Raw genomic sequence first — 25,158 nt, 5'->3', positions numbered from 1 at the left:
CCTGCCTCAGAGAGCTGTCCTTCATCTGATTGGCTGGCTGCTCCCTAGTTCCAGCAGTGCCATTGGGAGCAGTGGCATCTGCTGGGACTGCATTCAGTCCCGGTCAAGCATGAGTGGATGCCATGGGGCAGGATTGGGGAGGTGGGGGAGTCTAAAAACCAGGCGGGAAGAGGAGGGATGTGGGTGTGTGGTGCAAAAAGGAGCCTGTGAAGGAGGCACCCCTCCCTCCTGCCTGAGCAGGCTACCCTGCCAGGTATCCCCCCCACTGTCCCCCAGCTCCTCCCGCAGGCTGCAAAAATTGGAGCCAAAACACTAAGCACCCATAAAGGCATCAATTTGGGTGAGAGCAGGTGGGCTACTCTAGGCATCACCGGCCACTTGTAAAATCATGGCACAGGCGGTTAGGTGGCGGGAAAGTCATCTGCAGAATTTTACAGACCCAACCTGCCTGCAAATCCACCTGGTGGGGGTGGGTGGAAAGAGAGGCATAATATTCTGCTCCCATGTGGCTCAATATCAAATTTAGTTAATTTTCCTCTGAAGTTTCTTGGGATGTTTGCCATGTTACAGGTGCCATATAAATTCAAGTTGTTATTTGTATGTTAAGTTCACCACACTGGATGTGCACTTTAATTAAAACTTGCATGTCACCCTCATCGCTTGAGAAATTCCATAATAAAAATGTCCAGATTTACATGATATACATGGTGGTGCTCTGAAAGTTTTTCATGTTACAGGTATAGTGGCTTTGTGTCACACAATACCTGTTATTTAATGACAAGAATGGCAGGGAAAATGAACCTGCATGCAGTCTCTCTGTAGAGCTGTTCTCTCTGAAGCTTCCCTCTAGCTAAGATAACAGTCGTCAGTTACTGTATTTAACATTTTAATCAATTTTGTTTTTAATAGCAATGCTTTTTTGACACCCTTCGCTCATTCTTCAGCAGTTATCTTGCTTTCATTTTTTATCACTGTGAAGCTTTGATTGCATCATGGTGCCCAAGTTCTCAGCACTTTATTAAAGTCTGATATATTTGAGTAGCTTCTCCACAACTGATGAGTTGATGGGGATGGGCCTATAGGTGCCTCGTTTATCTCTTTTCCCCTTTCTTACATTATGAAGCAGTAATGCAATTTTAGAAATCCATGGGGACAATTCTTGAATCTAGCAAAATTTGTATCCTATTATATTGTATGTCTACAAGGTGGGACCCTGTATTAGGTTGGCTTTAAGTAATAAAGAAATGGTCAAATAAGTGACTTGAAGAAAAGACAATATTTGAGAAATACTGACCATACAGTGAAAATGCAGCAAAGGATGCAGCAAATGGCTGAAAACTTGCATGTTTCAGTAGTACATAAATTGAATTGTCATCTTTTTCCCCCCCAATCAAACAGCTACTCAGCAGTGGAAGATATTTTAAATTAGGTTAAATGCAGCCCAATCAGGAGTAGAATGGGGTATATTAAAACCAGAAGCTGCAACAAAAAGTGGAGATTGGAGAAAAAATTAGATTCCTAACTGAAAGAAAATTATAGGAAAATAATATATGAGCAAGGAAATGTAAGTAGAAGATTGCAAAAAGAAAGTGGGAACTTGAGGTGATGAGCACACTTTACTTGAGTGAAGGAAGAATAGCAAAGAACCAGAGAGAAGCTACGATGCAGAAAGAGGCCATTCAGTCCATTGTGTCTGTGCTGGCCAAAAAGAGAAAAAAGAAACTAACTGCTCATTTTAATCCCACTTTCCGGCACCTGATCTATAGCCTTGAAGGTTACAGCACTTTAGGTGCAGATCCAGATATCTTTTAAATGAGTTGAGTGTTTCAGCCTCAACCACCAACTTAGGCAGTGAATTCCAGACACCCACCACTCTCTGGGTGAAAAGGTTTTTCTTCATGTCTCCTCTAATCCTTCTACCAATCACCTTAATCTATGCCCCCCTAATAAGTGACCCCTCAGCTCGGAGAAACAAGTCTTTCCTGTCGACCCCATCTAGGCCCTTCATAATTTTGCACACCTCGATTAGGTCACCCCTTAACCTCCTCTGTTCTAAGGAAAACAATCACAGCCTATCCAATCTCTCCTCATAGCTGCAATTTTCAAGCCCTGGCAACATTCTTGTAAATCTCCTCTACACACTCTCTAGAGCAATTATGACCTTCCTGTAATATGACCAGAACTGTTCACAAAATTCCAATTGTGGCCTAACCAGTGCTTTATATAGTTCCATCATTACATCTCTACTTTTGTATTCAATACCTCACCCAATAAAAGGAAGCATTCCATTTGCTTTGTTGACCATCTTGTCCACATGTCCTGCCACCTTCAGGACCCGTGGACATGCACTCCAAGGTCTCTCACTTCCTCAACCCCTCTCAATAACTTCCCGTTTATTGAGTATTCCCTTGCTTTGTTTGTCTTCCCCAAATGCATTACCTCATACTTTGCTGGATTGAATTCCATTTGCCACTTCTCCGCCCACTCAACCAAACCATTGATATCATCCTGGAGTCGACAGCTATCTTCTGCCCTATGAACTACACAGCCAATTTTTGTGTCATCTGAAAATTTCCCAATCATGCCTCCCACATTCAAGTCTAACTCATTAATATATACAACAAACAGTAAGTGCCCCAACACTGATCCCTGTGGAACACCACTGGAAACTGTTTTCCATTTGCAAAAACATCCATTGACCATTACTCTTTGCTTCCTGTCACTGAACCAATTTTGGATTCAACCTGTCACCTTCCCCTGTATCCCATGAGATCTCAATTTCCTGACCAGTTTGCCATGTGGGACCTTGTCAAATCCCTTACTAAAATCCATGTAGTAACATACACTGCACCACCCTCATCAATCCCCCTTGTTACTTCCTCAAAAAATTCTATTAAGTTAGTAAGACACGATCTTCTCCTAACAAAACCATGCTGACTATCCCTGATCGATCTGTGCCTTTCTGAGTGATAGTTTATCCTGTCTCTCAGAATTGTTTCCCAATAATGTGCCCACCACCGAAGTCAGACTGACAGGCCTATAATTTTCTGGCCTATCTTTTGCACCCTTTTTAAATAATGGTACAATGTTCGCAGACCGCCAGTCCTCTGGTACCTCGCCTGTATCTAGTGAGGATTGGAAAATGATGCTCAGAGCATCTGCTATTTCCTCCTTGGCTTCCTTCAACAGCCTGGGATGCAGTCCATCTGACCCTGGTGATTTATCTACCTTCAAGGATGCCAGTTCCTCCAGTACTTGCTCTCTCATTTAGCTTATTGTATCTAACATTTCACACTCCTTTTTAACTAAAATGTCTGCATCATCCCTCTCCTTAGTGAAGACAGAGACAAAGCTGAATGAACTTTGTGCAGTGCATCTGTACCAGCTGCTATACTATGTGTTACCTCCATATTGGTTCATTAAGCTGGTTGAAAACCTACTTTTTAACTTTGTACTAGCTAGTGTTAAGAGAAAACTGAGTTCAGAATAGGTTATGGGAGAGTCTTCTTGTGAATTTGAACATTTGCAATGTAGTTTTTGCAGTGAAACTGATTTTCATTTAGTGTTATTAATGACGCATAATATATGCATTCATTTAATTTGCTGTTTATCTTTGTTGAATTTATAGATTTGTCATGTTTGTTTTAAACTGTACACGACTATCAACAGTACAATTTATTATGATTCTCAATTATGAATACTCAGATAATTATTCATAAAAGGAAGTGGTTTTTAAAACAAATTATATAGTTCAAAATTTATATTTTAATAGGATAACCAACATTGGATAACTCAGTTTTGCTATTTGAGTTGATCAATGTACATATGTTTTACCTTGCGGGATTATACCAATTGTTACTGCGTCCATCCTCAGTGCCCTCATGTGCTTCTCGGTCTGTGGCACCTTAGCGTGCGCCCCCTTCTGTGGTGACATTGTGCACAACCCCCCATCTCCATGGCTAGCCCTCCCCCCTCGCTCCACCCTCCCCCCTCTCTTCCCCCTCGCTCCGCCCTCCCTTTGCTCCGCCCTCCCCCTCGCTCCGCCCTCTCACCCTCCCCTTACTCTTCTCCTCTGCCCTCCTGTCCTTCTCCCTTGTGCTTGTGAGCACTCTGTCTTCTATATTGCATAGTCTAACTATTTTTTGCCTGTCTCTTAATTCATCACCAAAAACTTTCCTTTTTATTCCAGAAAAAGTGAGATTTTTGTTCCTGTCATAACATCTTCCATCACTTCTCCTCTTGTGCTAGCTGAAGGCCCCTGTCATTAGTTGTTGTTCTTGTGCAACTGATATGTGTGTAGCACTGTAATTCAAATGCCTCCAATTTGAGTTATTAATTATTCGTGATTCAGTTTTTAGGTCTGTGCAGGATTATTGAATAGACAAAATAATTGTGGATGTGAGAGGCCATTCAGCTCATCTAGGCTAATCCATCTAGAAAATTACTAGATTATCTTTATTGTAACATTCAATTTTTACCTAACTGAACGTCTTGTCATTCTTCCACCCTGTGGGAGGATGTTCCAGGTGTTCTTCACTTTTTCGTGATACAGGTCCTAAATTTGCCATCTACTAGTTTAAACCTGTGACCCCGTAATATGCACTCTCCGTAGTTTATTAGAAATACTTTTTACTAATTTAAACTATGCTACAGTTTTTCTGCACCACCTTCTGTACCAGTTTACTCTGTTACTTACAGTTATAACTTAACACTGAACACATCATTGACATTATTTATTTGAAACAAGTTGTGTATTGATACTGGTGTAGAAGGGCTCACATCAAAATCCTCAGGATTGGTTTTGCTGCCTGCACCCTCTATTTATGCTGTATGTGGTATTCCGATTCCAGTGATCATAGGAGTAATGGGTTGAGATGAATGTTGTGTAATATCAATAAATCGTTATTGAATTGCACTATGCAAAGTCAATTAAAAGAACATAGGAAAAGTTAAGAATGAATGAAGGCTATTTGGTGCATTTATGTTCAACCTTCTAACTGCCATTATTACCATTATAATATCCAGGATTGTAGCCAACAATTTGAAGTTTTAAACACATCAGCTGCTGTCCTATATTCGACTGGGTTTTATTGTTTTTGGTAACATAGTTCAATATTCTCTTGACTTTGCTGTTTTATATTGGTTGAACACATTGAGCCCTGAATCTTGTAAAACTCTCCAACTTCATTCTTGGCTATTTCAACATCTTTCATGCTAGCCATTTTTCATCATTCTTCATCCCTTCAGGATCTCTCCAGTCAAATCCAATCCATTTGTGTTTTGAGGTGTTATGTCTTGCATGACATGAGTGCATACCACCAATGCTTCCTTGAAAATGTATTTGTTGTGTGCAACCCTTTATTTTTCAGTGCACGATTCCTTTGAATTTTTTGCACAGCTGTGTGCACACATAATTTATCATGGAGCAAAGCCGGCGCAGTGCCTTGCAGGCTGTTGTGCTGCTGTGCAGCTTAGTGGGAACATGTATATGACTTTCTGTTAACGTTGATATTAATCTTTTAAAGAAGTCATCCTTGGCTCAATGACACCTCTAGCCAGATGGTCAAGCCACACACTCCAGACTAGAGCCCCTCATATAGGCTGATACTTCCATGTACCTTTCAGATCTGATGTTAACAGAACCCTGATCTGCCTTCTCTGATCGACAGTTAAAGATTACATGGCACTCTTTGAAGAATGGGCAGTTCTCTCCGTGTCTTGGCCAACATTTATCTTTCGACCAAAATTAGTAAAACAGTTTATTTGGTGGTAAATATGTGCGCAAACTGGCTGTTGTTTGCCTACATCATAACAGTGACTACACTTCAAAAACACTTAGTTGGCTATCAAGTTCTTTTGGATGTCCTGAATTTGTGAGAAGTGCTACACAAATGAAATTCCATTTTTTCATTCTGTTTAGCCCTTTATATGTCAAGATCAGACATCATCTGTTGGACTGTTCATTTTGTTTTGATGGACTCATTCTGTAATTATTGAGCTTCCTTTCCCAATTCCACTGGCCCTCCTACTTTGGCATTTGTTTTTAAAATTAACCAATTTGCATTGACTTTCTGAATCCAAAGCACTGGTACAAATTAGAAAAAAACAATGGTCCCAGCGCTGATTCCTGGGGAACCCCACTTTTTTTACCAAAGATGCAAGTTCCTTTAAGTGCCAGTTGTTTTCTATCTTCTGCAAATTTCTCATTAACCTGAATGCCCACAATTTGGGGATTCACCTTTGCCTGGACCTGTGTCAAATACTTTCAGGAAATCTAGATACATCAGATCGTAGCACTTGCCACAGCTGACTTGGTTTATAATTTTATCAAGGAGATTGGCTAGACAAGATCTTACCCTTCTAAATCCATATTGGTTTGTGTTTAATTAAATTAATATTGTATGGTGATCTTCAGATGCACACCTGATTATGATTACCTTATTTCACATAGGATCGAAGACTAATAGGTATGTAGTTGGTACTTATCACCCCTTTTGAATATCTGTAAAGCTATTATCATTCTTCTAATCTACTTGATCTTACTGTTTGTATAGAAACTTATTTTTATTGTTAAATGTTTGCTTTTTAATTGCTATCATCTGTCTAGCTTACCACTTCATCCTTTGCATGTATATTATGTACATGTGGAATGTACTAATTGAACCAGTCAGTCAATTTAATTGAGACTGGAATAGGTTCTTCAAACCTTATAAACACTTTATTGGTGTACTATGAAAATGCAATGCCTTTAAAGCAGAATAAACCTGACCATATCTGTAAGTTTGAAAATTGTATATCATTATTGTAACTCCCTTAATGGGTCAAATTTTGCCGGAGGGAGGCATCTCACAGTGTACGCATTAGTTAGATTATTTCCAGTACCAATCAGCCCTAACAATTTTTTGCCCTTTAAGTTACTGGATGTGCGAGCTGATGATTGCATGGTGAGGTCAATGGGGCATCTGGGACCATAGTGAATGATGGGACAAATTGCCTATATCCTTTGTCAATGAGATTTATAGATTGAAAGAAAAAGAGGGATAACAGAAGATGGTGAATTAGAGAAGCAAATCAAGAACAGGAAGATAGGTAAAGACAGAAAAATATCATGATTGAAACACAACTCAAAAGAAATAGTGCAAGCAGGGATGAGACACAGCACTTTCTGGGCCTTAGTTCATTAATATTTAATGAATAATTATAATATTATTAAAATGGTACCTATACTATTTAATGCAAGCCCTAACTTTCTGCAGTGAGTTTAATTTGAGTTTAATGTACAAATCCAGAAAGTTCATAAAAGTAAAGGGGAGGTTGAGGGCTAGTGGCTGCTTGTGAGATGCAAATGGCGGAGCCTCATAAATTGACCAGTAAGTTTACGCGATTCATAACTTGATGTTTTTCCTCTTAATCTGAACTTGCTGACTGATTTGTGCATTAATGATGATGTGCATCATGAACTCAGTGTTGTTTTTGCTTTTTACTTGAAATCTTGGATTTTGTTTAACATTGGCCTTTTGTTTAACATTGAGTCTCAAACCCACTGTTTTCCCTTCTACCCACTTGCATTCACTACTCATCTAATTCCCTGATGTGCTGAATTTAGTTCCTATTCTAAGTAATGACTGCACTGTTCAACTCATGTCAGTCAGTAGCTGTAACTGCATTGCAGATATGAGAGTACCTCTATGAAGGTGACAAAAGGATGTTCAAGGGTACTGCTGTAGAACCACAAATAAATTTGCCGGAGTACATTTGAGCTACCATTTCTGATTCCAGATATGCAAACTAAACAATTTTTCTTTGTTTTTCTTATACTCTGTCTGAATATGCTGTTTCAAGATTTGAAATCTGGTGAAAAGAGCAGCATTTTAAATTTAATGCAGTGTATATTTTTTGGGAAGAGGAGATTTCAGTAAGACTGAAAATGACAATAATGGGACAATTATTTCAAATTGATCTCAAAGCAGTATAACATTTTTGCATGTAATGTGTGTAATTTTTCAAATGAAAGGCCCATTTTCTAAATCAAAATCCGTCGTTAGAACTGAACACAGTATTAAATTCATGAATATTTTAGTGCCGATATTTAAATATACTTGGAACCAAATATAAATTATCAGCAGATTTTTATTCTGAATCCAGTCGGTTTTTTTTTTGCAAATTATGTGACTATATTCATAAGGCAATAGAGCTATTGGATCAATCAAAACATTATAAACTGATGTATTGTTTTCAAGTTACTGTGCCAGCAGTTTGCTTTTGATCTAAAATTTGGCGTACTGCATAAAACATGTTTCAGCTCTCCTGTGTTGTACTTATATTTGTCTGTTATCTATTTTTTTGTTGTACACCCTCTCAACATGGGTTAATTTCTCAATCACCCTCTACGTCAAACAGCAATTGTAGCTTTCTCTTACGTTTTATTCTTTCAGAAGCAGTCATAATAATTCACATAGTGCTCAATAACAGTAATAAATATTCCAATACTTTTTTAATCATGCATTTTAAAAACTTAAAGTTGAGATTTTAGTTTCTGTCCTTTTTTCAAAAATGAATACAACAAAAATGGCTGAATTGTTCATACAATGGCATTCCCTGAAATCATTTCATATCATTAACTTTCAACTCCATAGTTCATTTCAGTTAAAATACAATGTAGCTGTACAGTGTGTTTTTCAGTATAAACAGATATACAGACAGGTACCGATTGCAGTGAAATTCAAGGACATAGTATTGGGCTTGGAGTTACCCCTTGTACAGGTGGTTTTAATTTGTATCTTTATATCAAAGTAAAACCGTTGAAAATGATATACATTATATAATGCATTAGCTAACCAAAGCACCTGGGTTGATGAACTGGTAATATACCAGCAGTAATGGCAGTGAGTGGATATTGCTTTCACTCCTCCTCCTAGTTGTGATCAATGCATAGCTACAGCTGGTTGAAGGGGACCAAATCCATTGAAAAGTTGATTTGGTTCCATTTTACCAGCTTTAGCAAAGCATTGGCTAGTGAGATGTTAGCCAAGAAAAACATTAAAATCTCTCCAGAAAAGCAACATATCTATTAACCTTTTTTCTATTTAATTTTCCTTGTATTATTATTTAATTATTTGGTGTTTCACTGAAAATTTGAAATTGTATCACAGCAGCTTAGTAAGAATGAACACAGCATGCTGAATCTTCTAGTTTGCTTACTTTTGAATGTTAATTCCTCTGTATTAGTTTTCAATCAGTAGTTCTGAAATCTAATTCACTTCCAAAAGAAGTTTTTTTTTTCTCTGAAAATGCACATTATTTATTTCCCTAATTCTACCTAGGCTGATGTGGAAACTTATAGCAACAAACATCACTTTGAATTTAACATTTTAACTTCCAAAGTATGCCCTGATTAAGAGATTAAAGTTACATTGAAGAAAATCTTGAGGTTCATTATTATTAATCACCCTTCTTCAAACATGAATTGTGAATGTCATAAACTATGTGAAACATTTGGTGAAAAATTAAGATCAAATGTTCAAAATTGTATTTAACTATTTTTAAATACAAGGTAGGTAAACTAGGAAGTAGTGTACAAGCAAGAACCTAAACACTCTGGGACTTTTTGTGGTGCAGTAACAACAACAACTTGCATTTATGTCGAGTTCCTTGTTTAAGAATCTTGGAATACCAGATGGAAAAGTGGACAACCAATGGTGAAGGGAGAAATTTTAAGAGGAAACTTTAAGAAATTTGAAAGGAGGGAGGTAACAAGACAAAGTGATTTTGGCGAAGTGGCAAAATGCCTGAAATATCTACTTCCAATGTGGGAGCGAAGGTGGCAGTTATATTAATATTCCATTTCCAATAGATTCCTCAATTCGATTTCAATCTCCATATAATCCATTATAACATCTTGTGTTAATATAGTTGATAGATGTTACTGAAAATCATAACAAATATTACAACTGTTGTATGATTAACACTATTGCAGTATAAAGGTGAATGTTCCATTTTAAGAACTTAGAACATAAGAAATCGAAGCAGGAGTAGACTATACAGTTGGTTGAATCTGCTCTGCCATTCAATACAGTCATGGTTGATCTTTGGCTTCAACTCCACTTTCCCACTTTTAAAATGGTTTTTCCTCCTGTCTTCCGTCTCCCCCCGCCCCCTAAAGCAGAACTCTTTGTAGGGTTTATCAATATAGCCTTGGCCTTAAATCAGCCGTACTTAAAGAATTATCTTTAGTGGCTCTTTGGCTCACTTCAGCAGTTGTTTGACCGGATAAATAAAAATGTCACATCCTTTGTGGATCATAATATCTAATGTAATATTGTTTGGAGTCTTTTTCTGTTCTGGTGAAATGTACATATTTTTAAATCCAGAGTCTTTTGGCATGCTATCACTGCCAGTTGATACAGGTGCATTGTAGTTGGAACAGTAGTGACATAGTCAGCTGTAAATTGGTGCTATTAATATCCACTGTGGTAGTGTTCTTGGGCAGCTTAGACTGCTGTGGGTGCCTGTTTGAAGAGCAGTGTACTTTAATGCAGTGGCCATATCAGGGCATGGAGACATTGGAACATGCAATATAATACTTCAAAGTCAACATCTGTTCATCATGTCAGTCAGACGCCTGAAAATCTTTTGAGTTGCAAAACTGTCAGCAAATGTTCAGACTTCTGCTTTATCTGTTGAATGAATCAAGCTGGTCAGGATGAGAGATGTTATATTTTGGATTCTTGATTGAAACAATGCTGCTAAAGAAGTAATTGCCCGCAAAATAGCAATGACTAGTCATTCAAACATTGTTGTCTCTTTCTGCAACTTTTGTAATTCAGTAGTCTTTCAAATTCTATTCTGTAGTTTTCTGTAACTATGTTTGGGATTATATATCTTTAAAAGTTTATATATTTGTAAGCCATTTTGACTTGAATACAGCCAGAGCTCATGACTGAGCACTCGAAGGTGCTTTTCAGATTCTGAAAATATTTTTCAACCAAGGTGGTCAAAGGCAATCCACTTGTAGTAAAATATCAGTTTCTGGTACATGTGCGATAAAGGAAATCCAATCTTGCATTGCTTTTCTGATGCAATATCGAAACTTCTGCAAGTTTCTTCATTAAATATAACCAGTTTTTGTCAACTTCAGACTATCAGCATTCATAGTTGTGTTGCACTGATAAATGAAATAAGCTCCTAAAAATGATACTTTTATTTACTACGTCTATGAAGCTTTACAGAATGTCAAACTTGCCATTAAGTAAAAGGATCTGAACAGATGTAGAAAGATGAATGATAAAGATCTCAGCACGAAATTCTTACTGTTTAACATTTTGGAACTAGTTAGTGGAAGTACAGTTTTGCTTTATGTTTGGCATACATGTTTTATCCAGTGTGCAAATCATCTTGTGCAAATAAATATCGGTTACAGAAATTTGATGGATAATGTTTAAATGTTCTTAGAATTCGCTTTTTAGAGACTTTAAATTTTACTGAATTTTTGTTACAATACTTGAGACATGTCAAATATTATTGTGTTCTTGTTTATTACTCTTTATCCAGTGTGCTTAGGTTTTTACACTTATAGTGGCTAAGCTATTTAAGGGAAGTTGGCTTGTGACACAGCTCTGTTTGTTTCTTGGCATATCCTTGCAGTGTTATGCTATGTAGGTTGATCTGACAAACTTAAAGCAGTACTTAGTGTGGATATGTTATTGAGGGGAATACTTTAGTGAGTGTGCAGTTGGGTTATGAAATATTTACCATGTCAACAGCCTAGTGTCTTCTGTTCAGAGTTGATTGTACTCTACACTGGTGTTCAGAAATTTGGTTCAAATGGTGTCAATTGCAGCAGTTGGTGTCCAAGTAGAAGTTCATTCTCTCTTTTTTGTTAATCTGTAAAGCTATGAACAATCACATTAGTTGGCAGGCAAATGTGGCCTGGAAAAGTCTGCATTGTTCGTTCAAAAAAAAGGTGGTGGGGGAGGGAGGATAAAAAGCTACATGTGCAGTTCTTTTTTGTTAATGGAGCTTAATCATTGAAACATTCAGCAAGGATTAGTGAAAGTTGGCGAATAACAGCTTTGAAAACATGAATAGGAACAATATAATGTTTTAAACAATTTAAAGAATCTTATCCTGCTGCAACTGAACTAAATTGCTATCAAAATGAAAGTAGAATTTGATTTATTGCAGCTTTTACCATTTTTAAATCTCTTAATTTTAAGACTGTAGACCACTTACAATTTTAATGGGTTTCGCATTAACATTTAACAATTTCAGACATTTCTGTGAAACATCATTTTCGTAAAACTGCATTTTCAGCTTCAGGGAAGGCAAGGACAAATTGTGACATTGCAAGGACAGGGAATGCATGTGGAATTGTGGAATTGACTACTTTTGAATCCCTCAAATTTTTAAAAGTAGTTAACTTATTCATGAGTTATTAACTTCATCAAAGATTTTCAAATTTACAGAAACTGCACAATTAATTTCCATGCATAAAAATATACAGGGACTTTAATTTGTTTATCTGATAAATATTGATTACATATACACTTAGTCAATCATTTGCAACATTCATCCAACCTTCAAAAATTAGGATTGCAGATATTCTGAATCTAATTGCAGTGTAAACATTGAGAAAAGAGTACTATTATCAATATTAGTATGTTAAGGCTATGGTTTTCGATACAACTAAAGTATTGTCTGCATTTTGGTAGTTTTCGGACTTGTCCTTTTTGATGAACTTTTGAGCTCTGGAAAACTATTAATGTTACTGTTTAATCTGTTAAATGCTGAATGTGCCGCAGCTATATGCAGATGCTGTGATTAACATTTGAAAAGCTTCCCATTTTAATTTAAAACATGTACAACATTTTTAGAATATTACACAACAGCTTCTGTTTTTAAGTACTCTTTAAGTACTCTGTTTTAAAGACTCTTTCTTGGTCTTTAACTTAGGCACAAGCATTGTGAAAATTACTATACCAATGGAATAATAGTCTTTGGCATTTGATAGTATTGTAAATTGAAGTAGCTAAACCCATTTCAGTAGTCCCTGATTGTAATTTAACTTGAAAATCATTTCATTTTACCCACTGAGAATTATTGGTCGTCGTTTTGTGATTATGTCTGCATCCTTTGAAATCATGCTTTTCTGTGCGAGGCTGTAAATGAAAGGACAGAATCCTTGGTTGTATGGAACAAACAAGAAACAAACCAATTTGAGGCTCAGAGAACTAAAGAATACTGTATCCATACATTAAAGATGCTCAAGGTAATGTGAATATTCAACATATATGTTTGTCAGTTGGTTAGAGTACAAGCTTTGTTTTACCCTATTACCACATTGTTACCTATTTACCCTCTCACTGCATTAAATATTCTGTGGAATTCTGTGATGGCACTGAAACTGCATACTTTGTACTCAGCTCAATACTTATTAGAATTTAAAGTCTTTTGGCTGTCTTGTTTCACATACAGCAGTTAAATTAATTTTAAAAGAGACTTGCACATTGTGCTCAATGTTTTCAGTTCGATATTACTGCTTTTTGTGCTCAAACATTTAATTTTTAATATTTCTGGATCTTTAATTTTGTATAATTTTAAGCAGTAAAATAAATTTGTAAATCTTGTGGTAATCTTAGCTACAGTCTTTAATTACCTGTAAAATTAGTATGCTTAAAGTTGTGCTGGGTACACAAATAACGGACAGCTAGTTTAAAGCGTGGTGCTTAGATCCACATTTTTCTGTTGTGCTTTTTATTAGTGGTGTTGGATTGATCTGTGGCTTTTATTCCTTTTCAACCAAGTTTGTTTACATGTAAATTGTGTTTTGAATTCAGGAAAAAAACGAGCATTGGAGTAGATCTTGTTTACGCAATAGCCATGCAAGTGCCTTGTATTTTTTCCATTGTATGTTTTGGTCCACTTTAAGTGCCTTTGTGTTCTTCGTGGTTGTTTGTTGCCCACCAGAAATACATACTTCTTTACATTCCATAGTTGTTTAGGTTCATATGGGCATATAAAGAAGTATGTGTTCCAGGCAGGGTAGACACTTGCAGGTCATCTGTCTTGAATATGGATGCTTAAAAACAATGTGTCTTGTTATAAGATTCACCTGTTTGCTGAAGCACAATTAGGTCACTTGTTTAACATTATTGTTCAAACCTGAATAAAAAGCTGCAATTAACACGGCAGAAATAGCGCAGAAAGGATGATTAAAAAATGCAACTTGCCCCAAAGCAATTTTATCGATTACCTGAAAAATTGATAGGTGCAGAAGTTAAACTTTCACAACTCAAAATCAAATGCCAGCAGCTGTTGTTCACTTTCTGTTGTTTATCCATCCAAACTTTGAGTGCCATTTGCTGAAGAAATTAAGTTGTTCCCTTTTAATGTATTTCAAAGTTCCATTTATGAGATGTGGCCTGTGTTTGTGGACACAGAAACTTCTTTTGATCATTATTGTTAACTTGTTTTTCATCTGTAGGTTCATTGTTGGCATATTTTTGTTTGCAAGAACTTTAAAAAAAAACTTGTCTCATTTTAGAATTTGTCTTACGATACCTAACTTTGATCTTTTGGTGTTAATATGAGTAGCTGAAGCAGTCCATTTCTAATTTAACTTTCTGCTTTCCGTAGCCTTGATGCTACGCTTCAAATGCCTCCCAATATTTCATCGCTGGTGATATTTGAAATGATAAAATGGAATAAGAAGTTAATTATGTTTGGGATTTATGCTACAAGTAAACTAGATGGAAATTTGATGCTTACCCTGCACTTCTTTAATATAGTACTTTTTTGTTCACTCACTTCTTTAGGATTGGGGAAGAGGTGGAAGAGGCATAAATCTATTCCATGTTTTCCATGTCAATACACAAAAATGTGAAGTGAACAGATTGCTACTAAATATTTTTTCCCTTTCTCCAATTCCATAAGTAAATTCTCCCTTAGAGGCAAAACTCTTTTTTGAAATAATCATGTGAAAAGCATAAAAATGTAAATTGAACCTGGTGTTCAAATGTGCAGTTCAGGCACATTTGAAATTTATCAACCATTAAACTGTTAAGAGCGCTTTGCCTATAGCACAGTGCTCTCAGCTGTATTATTTCCCTACAAGTCTTCTGCTTGTCTGGACAATGGCATCACATTCAAGATATTTTACGGAAGGTGGATAAGCATTGAAAGTAAATTTATGCAGCACGGTGTTTATTTTTTAAAAACAAGTTCAGAGGTTGAACAAATCCGAATTGTAGTTAGCGGGGAAGTCAAAGCACTGCAGCATTGAAAAAAAAATCCAGTAGACAGTCTGCGTATTTAAAACAGGTTGTTTTTGTCGCAGCCATATCTGTTAGTTTCATGCATTTAAACTCAGATTTTTTAAAACTATGACAAATTATTGCTCAAAACCTAATTGCAGGCATGAACCCATCATCTTCTGTTAAAAGTACAGTTTTGTTTAAGATTAAAATTACTGTTGACTTTGAAACTCATTTTTAAAAGTGTCTTAAACTCAACCCAAATCATGTACAATTAAATTTACAGCTTTACATTTGCACTTGAACAGGAGGACGTTTGCAGGACACATGCATATAGCTAGCTAAAAGCTGCCACTGACAGCACCATATTAACTTCCTCTCCATATAATGACTTTATGACACTATAATGCAAAATAAGTTTGTTAGAAACATGCAGTATTTTGCTGTTGATCAAATTAACAAGGAGGGATGCAAGCATTCATCCAAAACTATTTGCTGCTGACGTTAAATCGGCCCATCTTTTACTAGGGAAAAAGTAGAAACCAGTTAGACACTGATGTTAAAAAAAAACAGCATGATTCCATTATTAATGCACCTAAAAAAATTAAATGGGCAATTTGCACAAGCCTTAACAGCTTTCCTTTTTTTTTAAAAAGAACTATACAGCTCTGCCTGCATTATTGGGAAACAAATACCTTTTGCTTGCCCTGCCAGAAGTTGAACACTGCAGGGTGGTTGTTCAGGTGATTAGCAGAGGCTGAGAAGTAGATATAGAGAGAGGGAGAGAGAAAGAGATGCTGAGAAAGGTTCGGCACTTTAGTTGGAAAGATGGATCTTCTGCCTGCTTCGACGCTGCACTGCGTCACTTCTCACTTCTGGCTTTACGTATAGATTGAACATCTGTTCGAGACTACTGTGGTCCTTCAGAGGTCAGGTCTGCTACTGAGGTCAGAGCTTCCATACACACAAAGCTGCTGGACACATTTTACACTCAGAAGAAAAAAATGAAACTGCTCTAGCTTTATAGTCAGCTAAGCATTTGAAACATGCACTGCCAGGCAACCAAGCTCTCCAGTATCGCTCCCTCCCTGACCATATTTAGTCAACCATAGCAAAAAATAGCCTTTCAGCTGTCGATTGTCGATCTAAGAACTGGGGTAGTTCTATCGTGTTCTCAGCATATCGATTGCTTATCCTGCAGATCCCTGACGAGGCTGTGCCATTTGGTTCTATTTTTAGTTGAGCCAAATAAAGCAGTCTCTCATGTTTCTACTAATAATTTCCTGGCTTTTCAGTGTTCCTCTGCTGCACATGGTAGAGTCTGATGCAATCTGCACTATAGTTAGAAGCACTGCAGAGGATATGAATGCTAGAACCAAAGGAAAGTGTCAACTGGGAGAAAGTGGGAAAAAAATCTATCACCAAAAGAACAGATTGTGTAACTTGATTTCTTATCATTTTGAAGTAATAAAGACCTGTGGAAAAAATGTACTTAGTGCAGAGGTACTATTGGAGGGATTGTAGAATATATGTGCTAGGTGGTTTCTTTTTAAAAAATGGGAATTGTAGCATACATTTATTATTGCTGTTTGAAAAATTCTTGCAGCTTGCTTGTTTCAAAAGTATGAAAACCTGCTAAGAGAAACATGTTTCATAAGTCATCTAGTCTCTTATTTTGCATTTAAAGTATAGCAATAACTTTGTCTAATGATTTTGGATCAGGTATGGATTTTATCATAACTCTCAGAGCTTTGATGCCTCTGAAGATATGTACAATATTTTACTGTAGAAGGTCTTATTTACCCTGTGAGTGCCAATTTATCTGCAGCTGTCTAGCTAAGGTAGAATTAAGTCAAACCCAATACTATAAACTATCCTTCAGATTATTTTTAAACACTGAAGATACTGTTGGACTAAGACCAGGCCAAAACATCTAATTCCTTAGTATTTAGAAGAATTTTAAAAAATCTAGCAGAAGGAAGTCAGATGATCAATATAGACACTAAACAGATTGGAGAGAGAAGAGGCCGAAGACAACATAAACTACCTAGACCAATCAGAAGTCGTAAACTAAATGAAGGCATGTTGTAATTATACAGCATCAAGTCTGTAACTACAACCCTTAGTTTTTGTTTTCCTTTTTAACTAAGGGCTAAAGGTGTGTCTTCAGAGACATGGGCCAGAATTTTTAGCTCAGCTTGTGGGTGTGTGCCTGACATGCCCGAGCATGAAATAAAGCACGTTAACGTTGGCCGAGTGTGCCAACGTCAATGCACGCACTCGCGATATTTCGCTAGGCGGGCGCGCGATGAAGACGGAGGCATGCCTGCCATTAATTAAGTGGCCAGTTAAGGCCCTTGAGACACCAATTGTCTTGGAGTTTACGTAGCCCGTGCGATTTTCAGGCCATCACATAGGCTAAACGGGCAGGTGGGCAGGCCACATTTTCAAAAGCCTCATCCACAGGCGGGATAAGAGGGGTCAGTGGGCTTGTAAATGCGAGTAGTTTGTAGTTCAGGATATAACTTGCTGCAGCTTGCTTGTGTGAACAGGACATCTTCATTTCACTTCAGAGTTGCTTTGACAGAAGTAAGAGGCTTCAGTTGAGGACTCAGTGTTGCTTTACAGGCCCCCGGAGGATTCATACCACTTGGGGCCTACCAGGTATTAGACAGCCTTTCCTTACCCTGGTAATGGGATTGTGGTCTCCGCTGGAGGCACCTCCTCTGAGGAGGAAGAGAGAGCCAGAAGGGAGAGGAGGTCAGATGGCCCTATTCAGCCTCCAGGGGAGCAACCTGTGGGAGGAGAAGTGCAGGCACAAGGGGCGCTTGGTCAACAGAGGAAGTCCAAGGCGGAACGGGCCGCAGAAGATGCCACTATCCTGTGGCCAGGGTTACAGGCGGCGATGCAGCTACCTCAATATGTCTGAGGTGCAATGCCGAAGGAGGCTCCACCTCTCAAGGGAGACAGTGATCTCCATTTGTCAGAGGATTGGCCCTGAGATCAGCTGCGACCGTGTGCATGGACACCCTTTGCCAGTGGCGCTGAAAGTCAGGTTGGCCCTCAACTTCTATGCCTCCAGCTCCTTCCAGGGCTCAGTGGGGGATCTGTGTGGAGTCTTACAATCAGCTGTCCACAGTTGCGTCAAGCTGGTGACAGATGCTCTCTTCAGGCATGCATTGACTTTCATTCATTACCATAAGGACGAAGCCAGCCAGGCTGAGCGAGCCAGAGGCTGGTTCCCCCGCATCCAGGGTGCAATCGACTGCACATATGTGGCCATCAGGGCGCCAGTGGGTGAGCTGGGCACTTTCGTCAACAGGAAGGGATTCCAATCCATGAACGTGCAGATAGTGTGTGACTGCAAGATGCAGACCCTGCAAGTCTGTGCAAGGTAATCTGGCAGCTCCCATGACACTTACATCCCCAGACACTCCCAGGTACCGAAGCTCTTCAGTGCTCCATCCCGACTGAATGGATGGCTGCTGGGTGACAAGGGCTATCCCCTCAAAAGGTGGCTCATGACACCTCTCCGCCATCCAAGAACAGAGGCCGAGCAGTGGGACAACAGGAGCCATACCTCCACAAGGGCTGTGGTAGAGAGAACTATAGGTCTTCTCAAGATGCACTTCCGATGCCTGGACCATTCAGGGGGCGCACTCCAATATCCCCCAGATCTTGTGACACTGATATGGTTGCATGCTGCGCTCTCCACAATCTGGCATTGGAAAGGGGGGATGCAGTGAAGGAAGAAGATCTTGATGCAGCTGCTCAGGCAACAGATGATGAGTCCAGTAGTGAGTTAGAGGATGAGCCCGGTCAGGAGAATGCTGAGGGCATAGACACTGACCTGGGCAACCCCCAAGAAGGCAGGGACACCCAGGACACTTTGATCCAACGCTCCATCAGCTAGCCTACCAAATAAGAGCCACCATCACATGCCAAGTCTGCAGGCTCCATACTCAATCCCTGACAGGACCAGTTCCTTGGTCAACTACATACACTGTGTGCCATTTCAATTAAGTTTAAGGTGAAACACGTCCATCATAATATCATGGCTTACCCTGCACCTGCAGAACAAATGAAGCATCCAGAGGCCAGTTGCACAACAACACATTTAATTAAAAGGTGCCTGGCAAACATTCTACAAACTAACATTGACAAGTGTTTTCGTTCACACCAATAAACACTGAACGGAAAAATGGTGGAACAAATATCACCTGTGATCAGGCCATGTTATGATTAAGGTGCTTTTAACTTGCGAGTGCTACGTTTAGGTGCTCCCCCCTCGCTGGCACCAGCATTGGAAACAGCCTGCTGATCTGCTGTCCTGTTGGCCTTGATGACCTTGGCGTTCTCTGGCCCGTGGAGCCTGTGCTGGCTCCGCCTGTGAGGGAGCGACCAGTGCCACGGCTGGCATCTCCCCAGTCACTGCAACCTCATCGGACGTCACGGTCACTGGCAGAGGGGCGGAGAAGCTACTGCCGTCATCTGGAGCATCCTGCGAGAAGCCTGCAGAGCTGACAGACAGCTCGTGCGCCAACGCGAGGTCACTCTGAACCTCCCTGCTCACCATTGATGGACGGGCATCTAGCTGGGCTACTGGGTGCCCAATCCATCTCCCGCACTGACACTGACCACCTGAGATCATTGCCGGTATGAGGGCTTGCAGGTCTGAGCGCATCCCCAGGAGCCCCTGATTCAGCTCCTGAAGGACCCTCTCCATGAGAGTTGCCACGGTCTCCATGGGGGAGGCATTGCGCTCGTCCATGAGGGTCAACGCATGCTCAAGAACCCCTGCACAATGGAGACCATGGTACGCATTCCCTCATGTATCTCCACCAGACCGCCCCGCACACCCTGCTCTATGTCCAGCATCTGCTGCCTCATGGACGACTCCAGAGGCACATCATCAGCCACCAACTGAGCATTGTCCTGGTCCCCAGCAGTCCTGACTACCAGCGCCCAGGGCACCCTCTGCCTTTGCCTGCACCTCAAGTGAGTGTGAAGTGCCCTCACCAATATGTACTGAGGTAGTTGCTGGCAATCTAATGCCCACCGAGCTGCTGGTATCTGTGCAGGTGCCTGCTTCAGAGAGTGGGTGTGATGCAGGTGCATTCTGATCGGTGTTGTCTTCCGGGGTCAGGGACAGGCCTTCAGGCTTCTCATCCTGAAGGGCTGGTGATGAGCCTAAAAGGAACAACAAGGGCATGTCATTAGTTGAAGTTGTCACACTATTACTGTGCATGCCTGGCAGCCTCATGAGACAAGATCAGGGTGCCCTCATCTTCCATTATCAATGGGGATTCCAGGGTCGAGGCACACATCAATATAGAGACTACAATGGAATGGTTGCAATTACCGACGTTCTCACCGCAGTGCACTGCACTCTTACCTCCTTCTGCCACCCCCCCCCCGCGGCTGCTTGACCTAGATGCATGGCGCCTCTCCAGCTCCAGGCTGCACATAACGAGTGAGGATTAGTAGGTGTGGCAGTCCCCAGCCGGTACGCCACCTCTCTGCATTGTTATGGGCTGTTTTCTCCTGAAAGGATAGAGGAGCACTAATTAATCCACCCTGTACCTGCATTGCCATTGCAGCCTGGCCAGCCCCACCTGAGGAATACCTCGCAGAGCTCAGCCAATCCGTGACTCTGGAGCCGCAAGGCACTCAGTCCAGATGCTGCCTCATTGACACTTGACACTCACACTCTAACACCTCTAAGGTCCACGGGGGGATAGGCAGCTCTTAACTGCTCTGCAAAGTGACTTATGCCAACACGGTACTTACCCCGATCGTAGGAGAGCATAGAAGCGCTTCCGGCACTGCACCCAGGTGCGCCTCACTACATTGTGGCTGCTGACCCTGGATGCCACCTCCTCCCAGGTCTTTTTGGTGAGGTGGGGGAACCTCCTCCTCCCGTCCCTGGGACAAGGGTTTCTCTCCGCGCTGCCACCTCCTCCAAGAGGGCAGCGAGGCATTCATCTGAGAAATGCGGGGCCAACTGCAACGCCGACCTGCCTCCTGCCTACTGTGTCCACCCACAACACTGTCCATCACGACTTCTGCATCCTTCAGTGGCAGCCTTCCAAGAGCTGCCGGGGAAGCATTTGAATGGACTGCCGGGTCGCCATTGGACCCAGTGGACATTGAGCATCCCCACCCCGCCCGCCTCTTCTCGCCCATTCCACAGCCGCTTCTTACACTGGGTGGGCTTTAATTGGCCCACCCGCATTAAATCACGGTGTTCTGCCGATCACGGGCAGTGGTTGGCTTCCCACATGCCAAGGGCAAAATTCTGCCCATGGTCAATATGCCTGAGATCTTGGGAGACTGGGGCAAAGATGTGAATTAATTTGGGACAAGGGGCAGAATTTTACTGTTTCCTGTCGAGAGGTTTGCAGGCAGAGTTGGTTGGGGGTGGGGGTAAAATTTTCCAGATGGTGGCCTGCCTGCCCTCGCCCCAGTTGAGGCTAATAACCTTGCACAGTCTCTATTTTGAGGCTGGCAGGAGGGGTTCAGGGGTTGGGGAGGGGGTGCTTTACTCAAGGGTCTCCTTTCCACATTGGAGCACCCCTGCTATCCTAGGTCAACCCCTTGAAGGCATTCCCTCCCCCATGGCCTCTCCATCAAGATCACCTCAGCTCCCTGCATTGAGAACCTTGCTCCTGCACTTACCTGTTCCTTGACTCCAGGACTTAGAATCTGGTGACTGCTTGTAGTCCCAGTCTTGGCCACTGCCTCCACTGGCATTGCTGAGACTACAGAGCTACCAGCCAATTAAGGGAAACCCTGCCATTTGCAAAATTTGGCTGAAAGATGAGAATTGAACAGAGCTAAAGCATCTGGATTTTTTTGCTCCTATTCTCATGCTTCAATTCATTGATTCCTTTTTTCCCCACCATCTCTTCATCCCACCAATGATGGAAGTCCCTTCAACTGTCTCAATTCTACTCTTCAGAACCCTTTACATAGACCTCTGCTTTTCATTTCACCCCTTTATAAACATTCTCAAAATTCATCCGCAGATTAACTTCCTATCTTTTTTTTCACAGTTCAGTACCAATTCCAGATCCCACCTGGGAAGTGCCAAAGCATTTCTAGAAAAATAAAAAAGAAAGACTTGCATTTATATAGCATCTTTCATGTCCTTAAGACATCACAAATCTGTTTACAGCCTATGAAGAACTTCTGATGTACTATTGGAATGCAATGCAACCAATTTGTGCATAGCAAGATCCCAAAACAGTAATGAGATAGTGACTAAATAATCAGTTTTATGTGCTAGCTGAAGGATAAGTAGTGGTCAGGGTACGAGGATAACTCTCCTTCTGTTCTTCAAATAGCCCATGGGATTTGTCACAGCCATTTGAGGGCACGTGGCGTCAGTTTAACGTCTCATCTTATATACACCATCTCCAGCAGTGCAGCACTTTGTCAGTGCACTGAGGTGTCAGCCTGGATTTTGTGATCGTGTCTCTTAAAGTAGGACTTGAACCCATGATCTTCTGATTCAGACAGGAATGCTACCCACAGAGCCATGGCTGAGACTTTTATGTTAGGCAGGAGAAATTCAGGTAATTGTGGAGAAGCAAGTAGCACCCTTTGGTATTTTATGACAGATTATAAAAAACCTAAATGAGTACTTATCCCTATAGATTACTTCTGTGTCAATTTGGGATGGGAGATTGTCACTTTGGAGGGTAACAACTGAACTATTCCTGATTGCACCACAAAAGCAGGAGTCATATGGTCCATTAAGCCTGTTCCACTATTCAATAAGATTGTGGATGCGCTGCTACTATAACTCTACTTTTTCACTGTCCCCATATCCCTTGATTCCCATAGTGCCCAAAAATCTATTGATCTCGGTCTTGAATTTACTTATTGACTGAACATAGACAGCGCTCTAGAATTCTGCCAAAGATTCCCAGCTTTCTGAATGAAGAAATTTCTCCTCATCTCTATCCTAAATGGCTGGCTTCTTATTTTGAGACTGTGACCCCATGTTCTAGGTTCCCAGCTAAAGGAAGCAGCCTCTTTGCTTGCACCCTGTCAAGTCTTCTAAGAATTTTATACGTTTCAATTAGATCGCCTCTTATTCTAAACTTCAGAGAACCTAAGCCATTTCTAATCATAGGCCCTGCTTTTCCTGCTCTGCCAGTCAGCAATATACCCCATAAATTTAACCACCCAGCATACTGTATAAGTTCCTCCATGTTTACCTGCATTTCTGATTAGTATACACCATTTTGAGGATAAAGTGGTGAATCATAAATGGTATGGCCATTGTTTCATAGAAACATAGAAACTAGGAGCAGGAGTAGGCCATTCGGCCCTTCGAGCCTGCTCCGCCATTCATTATGATCATGGCTGATCATTCAGCTCTATAGCCTCCTCCTGCTTTCTCCCCATATCCTTTGATCCCTTTCGCCCGCAAGAGCTATATCTAACTCCTTCTTGAAAGCATACAATGTTTTGGCCTTAACTACTTTCTGTGGCAGTGAATTCCACAGGCTCACCACTCTCTGTGTGAAGAAATTTCTCCTCGCCTCAGCCCTAAATGGTCTACCCCGTATCCTCAGACTGTGACCCCCTGGTCCTGGACTCCCCCACCATAGGGAACATCCTTCCTGCATCTACTCTGTCTAGGCCTGTTAGAATTTTATAGATTTCTATGACATTCCCCCCTCATTCTTCTGAACTCCAAACGAATATAATCCTAACCGACTCAATCTCTCCTCATATGTCAGTCCCGACATCCCAGGAATCAGTCTGGTAAACCTTCGCTGCACTCCCTCTATAGCAAGTACATCCTTCCTCAGATAAGGAGAACATAATTGCACACAATATTCCAGGTGTGGTCTCACCAAGGCCCTGCAGCAAGACATCCCTGCTCCTGTATTCAAATCCTCTCGCTATGAAGGCCAACATACCATTTGTCGTCTTTACCGCCTGCTGCACCTGCATGCTTACCTTCAACGACTGGTGTACGAGGACACTACTGATGTCAGGCTGACTGGTCTATAATTCCCTGTTTTCTCTCTACCTCCCTTTTTAAATAGTGGGGTTACATTAGCTACCCTCTAACCTGTAGGAACTGTTCCAGAGTCTATAGAATCTCGGAAGATGACCACCAATGCATCCACTATTTCTAGGGCCACTTCCTTAAGTTTCCCAGCAATTCAACAAATATGTAAACTGGGTTGCAATGTAAAGCCTTAGAACCAGCTTTTATATGAAACTGAAGTGTGACACTCGTCAAAAGGGCTACTCCCACTGTGCCACTCTCACCTCGGTGGAATCAGTTGGTATGTTTCAGTTGAAACCACGTTGTTAACGTGTCATGAACTTGACAGTAGAGACCCTGACCTCTAGCCTCGATTAATCATGCAAGCAGTCAGCTGTAAACATTGCTGCAGGCTGTAAGCACCATTATTTTTAAGTCTTAACTAGCAGGAATCCAGCAAAATCGCGATTACCATATTTTCAGTGGGGAGGTGGGGTTATGGAAATTAACTTACAACTGTTTTCAGAAAAGAGTAACTGGCACAAAAGACCATGAAAAATATGGAGTGCCCACTTATCCTACAATTCCTTCTTTCTTCTGTAGCGTTGATATACGATGTATCATTAAAATGGTTGCAGGGCCTAGGAAAGTCTGAGCCATAGTTTGCTGTACAGTTACTGGGAGCATGCCTCCTGATCAATGTTTTGCCTTCCTAGCCCTGGAACAGTGGCTAGTTGCAATACATCCAATGCTGCCATAATTTATTATTTTGTTTGCACTTAATAAACATAATTGGAATGAAAACAAAACATAGAGATAAAAACAAAAAACTACTGCGGATGCTGGAAATCCAAAACAAAAACAAAATTACCTGGAAAAACTCAGCAGGTCTGGCAG

The 25,158-nt window shown here is 40.6% G+C and overlaps 1 protein-coding gene and 1 long non-coding RNA gene across 4 annotated transcripts in view; one reads left to right on the top strand and one right to left on the bottom strand.

Annotated features, from left to right (window-relative positions):
• mib1 (MIB E3 ubiquitin protein ligase 1) overlaps positions 1–25,158 on the top strand; it is a 187,280-nt gene that overhangs the window by 89,486 nt on the left and 72,636 nt on the right. The window lies entirely within an intron of this gene.
• Positions 10,613–16,343, bottom strand: LOC144679643 (uncharacterized). The gene is made up of 3 exons (XR_013576387.1): positions 15,947–16,343; positions 14,252–14,420; positions 10,613–10,676 (listed from the first exon to the last, which is right to left on the bottom strand). It is a non-coding gene; the product is annotated as an uncharacterized LOC144679643 (long non-coding RNA).

Source organism: Cetorhinus maximus, chromosome 4 (assembly GCF_964194155.1).
Source record: "Cetorhinus maximus chromosome 4, sCetMax3.hap1.1, whole genome shotgun sequence".
Lineage (NCBI taxonomy): Eukaryota > Metazoa > Chordata > Chondrichthyes > Lamniformes > Cetorhinidae > Cetorhinus > Cetorhinus maximus.
Note: the sequence above shows the minus strand (reverse complement) of the source record. Positions and strands in the feature narration are given on the sequence as shown.